Here is a 7,751-nt window from a genome sequence, read left to right as displayed (position 1 = left end):
CCCTGCCCAGCCAAATAATTGGAAATGCCTGCCCTTCAAATTCATCACCAAATGATCATTCCCAGATACTTCAGCCTTAGAATATTCAGTTTTCCTTACAGTCCTGACAGTTGGTATTTCTGGAAAACACTCTCGGGCCTCTCTCGTACATGGCTTAAGCTTCTATCTGAGATACACTTTTACTACCTTGTTCAATTAGGAAATGGCGAGTCCTCCTTGAAGACCCAGCTCTAATTTTTCTCCTGTTCCAGAGTCCTGCTTAAACCTTCAAGTTGAATTTACTGATTTCCTATGTGTTCTCTTATCACTTCAGATTAACAAGGTAGATAAAAGTTACAGAATGATTTGATGATACCACAATGAAACCATTCTGGGTGGGATGAGGGTGGTACCTTCCATGCCCCAGACAGAATTTCTTTAAGTTAAGGAAGATCCACAGAATCTGTAAGAATGTAAAACAAAACCACATTTATTTAGTTTGGGTTTGAGATGTGCGTTACGATCTTTAAGGGCACAATAAGAATTCTTAAATAATCAATATTGATTTGTCTGCCCTTTTCTATTATCATCACTAGCACCAGGTTTCCTCCCTGGTCCTCAGTTTGTCACCTTTTCTATGAACACACCATGGAGAATCACAGAACATAGTCTTCTTCTTGCCCTACCCATATCTTCTTTCTTCTTAGTTCACTTATATCCATTTGATCACTACCCACAGGCACCTTACTTTTTCTTATATTAGCTGCCTACCCTTATATTCACTCAGCTTTCTTTCAATCCTATGGAATAGAGAAGGAAAGGTGAGGAAAAATGTGTCTTCATGCGAATTTGCCCTCATAGTGTGTTATCGTGAAGATGATGAGGCTTCTTTATATACTGCCCAGTTTAATAAGCCTCTGGTTATCTTTAGTCTGATTTTTTATGCTAAGAGAGGATCTATACCTGACTATAATCTGAATTTTTGCTTGAGTCCAGAGGAGGGAGAAATAGGATGCAGGTAAGTCCCACTCAATCTCAGTATGCTAGTTAGTTGAATTTTACCTACTGGATTGATGAGATTCTTAAAGGCAAGTACTATTTCCTATTCATCTTTACATTCCTAGCATCTAGCATGGTGTAGAAAACATTTAAGGTGCTTCATATAGGTTTCTCAGAATTTAAGAACATATTTATTATGTATATACAATACATCTTCAATTAGTTCAAAATAAGTTGGGTTTATGTCAGCAAATAATATCTGTAGCACTTGTAATATAAAATTTGAAATTGTCTCATCCGAGGCATTCTTAAATACCCATGAGAAACACTCCAGTGTCTGTAAAAGCGTGTGTATTTTAGTTTATAAATTCTTTACATAACTAGAATGAAGACCTTCTTTTCAGAATAAAAACCTGACACCACTTTAATGACTCAACCAAATAGTATTTTGAGTGCCCAGAGAAAAGTTATAATAAAGTTGCTAATATATAAATTTGCCTTTTTCTCCAAAGCATGCTTACATGTCACAATGACATTTCCCTGTACTTTTTGATAAGATGTCTGGTTGTGATGGCATGTGCTAAAAAAAAAAAAGGCACTTACATTTTTATAAGGTATCTTCCATTTTATGGCACTAATTTTACTGTTGTTCAGTAGGACATACACAGTGTCACTCTATGCAGTATCGCCAACAATCTGGTTTGGTCTTTAAGCATTTAGCAGACCTTTAACTATGTAACCAGCATCACGCACAAAACAAAACAAAAACCCCAAAAGCAAATAGAAACCATCTGTGTTTGTTTTTAAGTATATAGATAAAGCTCTTAATTGGTCACTTGCAAATAGTCATCCAGACCTTACTCTCTTTATAATGTTCTAGGTTTGGGTCTATACTAAAAAGTTTCAGCCTCTATTTCAGGTTGGATTCCCTGCGATCTCTGAGATAGAATTTTCATATAGAGGCTTCTATAAGGAATTCTCAAGTGGGGATGACCCTACAAAGTTGTCCCAAATTGGGGGAAAGGAAGCAAGAATTCTTTACTCCAAATAGATCAGTCATTGGATGCAAGCCATCCTGAGAGGGGGCATGCCCTCCAGTAAGGATGTTCTTTACAATGAAGGCAATTACCAAAAGTTGTCGATAGTTAAGAGCTACCTGCCAGCAATACTCACCTAAGCTAGGGAATATAAGGATAGATGATAGATAGATAGATAGATAGATAGATAGATAGATAGATGATAGATAGATGATAGATTCTCAGTAAATTATTTCATCTCTCTGTTTAAGCTATAAAACATAAATTACAATAATTTCTTCTTGATAAAACAGAAAAGCCTAGATTATTCCTTAGTGAGCTATATTATTCTTTTAGCGCACTAAAATTTTCAAGATAGTGACAAATTCTGTCTTGGTAGTTTTATGTGAATGGTTCTATGTGAGTTGGCCAAGTTAATGGATTTGACCCTCCTTAGTAAAGGTAATGGACTGATATCAAAGCTTAAGTAGAAATGAAATTCTAAATGTCTATGTGAAATACAGATTTGAATATCCAGCTGGTGATAATATCACTCTAAGTTAAAATTAGTTCTAGTTCCTCAAAATGTATGATTTTGACCTTCTCTGGAGTTCCCTTATGCAATTCATTTTATCTTTAATGAAAGAAGAATGTTAGACAATTTTTAACACTCAAGAATCATAGATTTATGACTTCTACATATTTTACTTTGTAGTTGAGCCAAAACAGGTAAAATGATTGAGTAAATTATATTTATAGTTCTAAACTATATAATTATTTTCTATGACTTTTGATCAAATACTTTTGTGATTAACTTATTTGAATATTACTTTATTAGTAGCCCTTTAATTTTTCTGAACTTATTCAAAATCAATGGGACACATTGAGAATAATAAGCCAATGTTATTACTAAAAATTAAAATAATTTGTATTCTATTCATTAATACTACATACAGTTCATTAGCAATTTCAGCATAAGAGCTGTTTTATAGGCCATATGTGCCATACAACCTGCTTTTTTAAGGTGTAATATTTAAACACAAGAATTTGAGTAAGTGTATGATTTGAAGCCAAAAGAGTGACCTTTTTTTTTAAAGATTTTTTTATTTATTTGTTAGAGAAAGAGAGAGAGTGCCCATACAGGGGGAGTGGCAGGCAGAGGGAGAAGCAGGCTCCCTGCTGAGCAAGGAGCCCACCAGGACCTTGGGATCAGGACCTGAACCAAAGGCAGATGCTTAACTGTCTGAGAGCCTCCCAGGCATTCCCAAAACAGTAATTTAATAAATAATATTAACTTTGAAATATGTTTACAAAAAGAGGAAATTCTAGGAAATGATGCTGAAATTGAAATAGGTAAGAAGGGGGGGGTAATCAGAAGGGGGAAAGAAGCATGAGAGACTATGGACTCTAAGAAACAAACTGAGGGCTTCAGAGGGGAGGCGGGTGGGGGAATGGGATAGACTGGTGATGGGTAGCAAGGAGGGCACGTATTGCATGGTGCACTGAGTGTTATACGCAACTAATGAATCATCGAACTTTACATCAAAAACCAGGGATGTACTGCATGGTGACTAACATAATATAATAAAAAATATCATTATAAAAAGAAAAGAAAAGAGAAGAGAAGAGAAGAGAAGAGAAGAGAAGAGAAGAGAAGAGAGGAGAAGAGAAGGAAAAGAAAAGAAAAGAAAAGAGAAAAGAAAAGAAAAGAAAAGAAAAGAAAAGAAAAGAAAAGAAAAGAAAAGAAAAGAAAAGAAAAGAAAAGAAAAGAAAAGAATTGGGTTGGATCAAAAAAAAATGAAATAGGTACAAATTACAAGTTACTTTCACCTAAAGTTAAGTTTTTCCTTGAAATTGCTATTACCAAAACTTGAAATAAATAGTAGTAGATCAGAATATATTCTCTAAAACTTTCTTGATCCTAATGCCAAGAATGGAGAATGTGATAGGTTTCCTTTCCATACTCCAACAAACATATCTGACAGGCCTGGCAACTCAGACAAATTTTGGAAAGCACACAAACTCTCTCACACACAATGGCAGTTAGAAAACGAATGCATTCTGCAAGCTTTTTCATTGCTCTTTGCCAATTTGCAAATAGTCCCTTTTTATAGATATTTGGAATTATCTTTGCATGCAAAATTTAAACATTTTTAAGAACATGTATGTTTTTAATGATATTTCTATGAAAGATTGTAATTAGGACCTCAATTGTATGATGAAAATAAAGGCAAATACATGTTTACATTATCAGTTATTAAAAAAAAACTGTATGAACAGCCATCAAATTAAAGTTACTTAGAGAATATATCAATGATATATCAAATAGCTAGTTTTAAAGCACTGAATATCTGACAATATGCATAGACTGTCTAAGAAAATGAAATACTATTTTGTGTTTTGACTATTATGTCATTCACAGAAATAACTGAAAGTTCTGTAAGACTTTTAAGTGTTTTAGATGATATTACTTAACAAGTTATACAAATATGAACCAGTGTTCAAATATACTTATAGAAATTAAGTCCATATCATCTTTATATCAAAGAGAGACATATCAAACTTTAATAAGAGGTTTATATAATGAAAGAAATATGAGGAAATGTTATTTGATATTTGTTTTCAATATGTATCTTTATGTCACATACACTTTTAAGGTTAAAAATAAGAAATTATTTGCATATAAATGAGCATTACGTAGTATTTTGCATTTAATTCACAAGTTATTTCCAAGATGTTTTCTTTATAATCAATTGATGTTTACCCCAAACCACAAATTAAAATATTCTCCAACACTAACTTATTTTTTTACAGACTTTTCAATTAAGTTTCAGGGATGATTAAGCAAATAAATTGCTGCTCCCAAAAGTCAATTTAAGAGTTTTATTTTTCCTTTCATTTTCCAGTAACAATAAACTATTTGAAATATAGGAAAAGATTAAAACAAATCAAAACATATGTTAGATTATAAAAAATAAACTATAACTCATATATTAAATGTTCAAAGAAATAAATGTTCTTTAGCAATCAAAAAACTCTTTGAAAGAAAGATTGGAATTTCTATTTTAAATGCATTCTTTTGAATAATTATTGTTGTAATATTAATTTACTTACATTCTAATACAGAAATTTTACAAAAAAATATACTCTGTGTATTGGGGGGGCGGGTGTGTGTGTGTGAGTGATGTATTTAAATTTTATCCTGTCTCACTTCATAGAATTTCTGGGATCCATGGTTTGAGGTTTCTGATGTTTTGGGAAAATTCTCAGACGTCCTGTCTTCAAATCTTGTATCTATAGGAGTCTTTTTCTCCTTACACTATGAGACAATACACTTCTGTAAGAGGTTTACATTGTTTGCCCAATGATTTTTTGGCTCTTTTAGCTAAAATTTCCCTCCCTTCCCCTCTGTTCCCTTCATCTTCCTTCTTTCTTTCCTTCCCACCTGCCTGCCTACCTTTTTATAATGTTTCCTAAAGTTTGCTATGGGACAATTCACTATTAAGATTAAAAAAGACTATGGCTTTTGAGACTTAAAATGGCGCTGGAGTCACCAGTTATCTGTAGGCAGAAAGTGAATACAGAAAGTTGCTTAGCAGCTAAGGAGGGCAAATTTTCCAGTGTCTAATTACTTTATAGTAAAAATGGTAATGAAGGAAGATGCCTCGCACAGAGGGCGGAAAAAAAAATCTACAGAGATTAAGGAACCATGTTCCTCTTCCAAGGGACAAAACTAGGGTCTACTCAAGAAATAATATTTTTTCTTATTCCCAGGGCAAGATGTCCCCTCAATGTCTCTTCCACAGAACTTCAGGACCATTCTGCTGTGTTTCCCATCTCCCTCCCTGAGTGCACATGGCACTTTCTATTGTTGTTATAGTGTTTCTATTTCTCTAATTACACAAAAATTCATGATGTTGAGCTTGATACCATCATGTGAGGAATTTTTGTTTTTATTCCACTGTTAGGGGATGAGTGATTTTTATTTAGCCCATCCTCCCCACCATAACTATCGGTTTGTTCTGTATAACTGAGACTCTGCTTCTTTTTTTTTTTAAAGATTTTATTCATTCATTCATTCATTCATTCATTCAGAGGGCAAACAGGGGTAGGGGCCGAGGGCGAGGGAGAGAGAAAATCCTACGCAGACTCTGAGGGTAGCATGGAGCCCAACTAGGGGCTCAATCCCAGGATCCTGAGATCATGACCTGAGCTGAAATCAAGAGTTGGGCGTTCAACAGACTGAGCCACTGAGGTGCCCCAAAAGTCTGTTTCTTATTCTTAATTTCCTTCTCTTCTCTCTCTCTCTCATATTTTTATCATTTTTAAATAATTTTTTAAAATATTTTATTTATTTGACAGAGGGAGAGATAGTGTGAGAGAGAACACAAGCAGGGGAAGCAGCTGGCAGAGGGAGAGAAAGAAGCAGATTCCCCGCTGAGCAAGAAGCCCAATGAAGGGCTCAATCCCAGGACCCTGGGATCATGACCTGAGCCTAAGGCAGATGCTTGACTTACTGAGCCACCCAAGCACCCCTCTCTCTCATATATTTAATAAGAAAAGGAAAGTGAACTAAAGGGTGTTTAATAAATTGAAAGAGGAATGGTTGTAGGCATTAGTACTATGTACAGACATTTCATTTTTCTTTATTCCAGGCATGAGATAGGATTGTACTTGCTAACTCCCCAGATGTTAAATTTGGCCAAGTGATTTACCGTATCCAGTGAAATGCAATTAGAAGCATGTTGGTCACTTCTGATAGAATCTTGAAGAGTCAGTAGAGGGTTAGCTGTGTCCTACCTTTCCTTCCTCCATAACCATTTGCTTTATTTCTAGAAGAGGTTGCTCTCAGAGTCTAGTTACTAAGCAGAGAACAACACAGAATATACACCTACCTGAAGCTTTGCGCAGTGGCAGTATCGTAGCCAATGAGGTTTATCCGAGGCGCGATTATTGCTAATTGAAAACTTTTCCCAGAATATACACCTACCTGATTGTGTATGCACAGTGAGGCAGAAATAGATCTTTTTTTTTTTAAGATTTATTTATTTATTTATTTGACAGAAATAGAGACAGCCATTGAGAAAGGGAACACAAGCAGGGGGAGTGGGAGAGGAAGAAGCAGGCTCCTAGAGGTGGAACCTGATGTGGGGCTCGATCCTGGAACGCCAGGATCACGCCCTGAGCCGAAGGCAGATGCTTAATGACTGCACCACCCAGGCGCCCCCAGAAATAGATCTTTGTTTTAAAACACAGATTTGAGATTATTACTTATTACAGCAAAATATAACAACTGTACCTGATAAAATTATCTTCCCTTTTATATCTTCAACTTTCTTTACACTTAAAATTTTCCCCAATTTTTGGTATGTATTGTGATGTTATTCATTTAAACAGAGCTCACTTTTCATCATACCTTAAGCATATAAATGCAAACACATACACAACACACATATTGAAATACATATCTGTAATTTAAAAAATCTACAGTTTTATATTAACTAAAAATGTCTTTGTCTAAAGAACCATTTTTTGATAGAACTGAAGCCAGTAAAATGAAATCACAGTAAAATAAATACAAAATAGGACCACTATAATTATAGAACCTTGTGTTAAATATCCAAGACGTCTTGAAGGAAAGAAAACTAAATAAAATGTATAAATATTGAGACATGGACAAAATTACCTGTCTAGGTAAATGGCAAAGCTCAAATAAAATATTAAAAATATTAAGAAAATTTGGTATGGGTTTTCATG

The 7,751-nt window shown here is 34.5% G+C and overlaps 1 non-coding gene across 1 annotated transcript; it reads left to right on the top strand.

Moving 5' to 3' along the window:
* The first annotated feature begins 6,893 nt into the window (after positions 1–6,893).
* On the top strand, positions 6,894–7,034 carry LOC113268797 (U4 spliceosomal RNA). The gene has a single exon (XR_003321275.2). It is a non-coding gene; the product is annotated as a U4 spliceosomal RNA (small nuclear RNA).
* The last annotated feature ends 717 nt before the right edge of the window (positions 7,035–7,751 follow it).

This window comes from Ursus arctos, unplaced genomic scaffold, assembly GCF_023065955.2.
Source record: "Ursus arctos isolate Adak ecotype North America unplaced genomic scaffold, UrsArc2.0 scaffold_2, whole genome shotgun sequence".
NCBI classification, from domain to species: Eukaryota; Metazoa; Chordata; class Mammalia; order Carnivora; family Ursidae; genus Ursus; species Ursus arctos.
Note: the sequence above shows the minus strand (reverse complement) of the source record. Positions and strands in the feature narration are given on the sequence as shown.